Source organism: Procambarus clarkii, unplaced genomic scaffold, assembly GCF_040958095.1.
Source record: "Procambarus clarkii isolate CNS0578487 unplaced genomic scaffold, FALCON_Pclarkii_2.0 HiC_scaffold_401, whole genome shotgun sequence".
NCBI classification, from domain to species: Eukaryota; Metazoa; Arthropoda; class Malacostraca; order Decapoda; family Cambaridae; genus Procambarus; species Procambarus clarkii.
Window position 1 is genome coordinate 65,001 of NW_027189434.1, and position 1,456 is coordinate 66,456.

General features: G+C 35.4%; 1 long non-coding RNA gene across 2 annotated transcripts in view; it reads right to left on the reverse strand.

The window, feature by feature from the left end:
- LOC138361456 (uncharacterized) overlaps positions 1-635 on the reverse strand; it is a 7,414-nt gene extending 6,779 nt beyond the window's left edge. Inside the window, exon 1 of one of the 2 annotated variants that reach the window (XR_011226968.1) lies at positions 513-635. This is a non-coding gene — a long non-coding RNA (uncharacterized lncRNA). Of the gene's footprint in view, positions 361-512 lie in introns of those variants that run through there. The other variant, XR_011226967.1, reaches the window with a different exon arrangement.
- Between the last annotated feature and the right edge of the window lie 821 nt (positions 636-1,456).

Consider the following 1,456-nt stretch of genomic DNA (forward strand, 5'->3'; position numbering starts at 1 on the left):
GCTACGGTAGGCTAGGAAGAGGTAAACTAGGATAAGCAAGGCTGTGCAAGCACTATGCACAGCTAGAATGAACTATGCTAAGATGGTTTAAGCTGGGCTAGGTTAGGATAAGCTGAGTCATGCAGGGCCCCGATTGACCAGTGGAGTCTAATAGTCTAACCTTCTAGCTAGTTTGCTGACCTAAGAGTGTAAATGCCTAGCCCCTAACCTGAGATATATACAAGAGTTGTTACATTCTTGTACAGCCACTAGTACGAGTAGCGTTTCGGGCAGGTCCCTGGAATACGATCCCCGCCGCGAAGAATCGTTTTTTCATCTAAGTACACATTTTACTGTTGCGTTAAACAGAGGCTACAGTTTAGGATTTGCGCCCAGTAAATCCTCCCCGGCCAGGATACGAACCCATGACATAGCGCTCGCGGAACGCCAGGCGAGTGTCCTACCACTACACCACCTGCTGCAATATTATTATAAAAGAAATATTACTTATTATAATCGTAAATACTAAATACCTGTTGTGTTGATTTAGGGGCGACGACGATCGTGGGATCGGATGCGAGCCACAGGTGGCCTACACCATGCTTTCTAAGGCGTCCCTCTCATAACAAAAACAAATCCGTGCATTCATACACAAACAGAGATCCCGTGGTTATGCGAATACTTGCAATTCTTTTACTTAAAATAATAACAATTAGATTAATAATAATTAACATAATTTTTACTCAAGATTCACAAACATCATTAATACTATTTAAAAAAAAAGTTTATAAGACATCTAAAAACAGATATACAGACTTTGTGTGATATTTATTTCAACATTATATATTAATAGAATGTTGTAACTATTATTTTTAAATATTAGGTAGTTTCCAGCTACGTAAATCGCATATAAACGTTGCAAAAAGATTTTAGACTGAATTAACACATTACACATTTATGGAGTAATTAACAACAAAACAATCTTTATTTTCATTGCAGAACATATATCAGAGCATACTAGTGACTCATACATTTAAAATAGTGTGATTTTTAAACAATTCGGTTGTAAACCCGCAGAACCGCCTACCCGCCAAAGACGTAACATAAGAAATGGTATATAATTCATTATTTTAAATTACATATATAATCATTAATAATTTTTGGCAGCTATCGAGGTTCTCCATAGGTAAATTCCTGTACTCTAACAAGATGCTACTTGCTGTTTAGCTGTTTAAATTCTTGGAAAATTGTAATGACCAGCGACATAAAATATAACAATGAAATAGTAGCTGGTAACTGTAGGTGAATGAAAAATTAAATTCCAAATTGATTAGATGTTTTTCTAAATATAAAGATCGACCTGAAGGAATTTTATGAGTTATGGACTAATTAAACAAAAAAATAGGTAATTTTACTTGAAGAACAGATACCAGAGAATAGTTAGTGAGTACATTTATATTGTATAATGGGAGAAAGC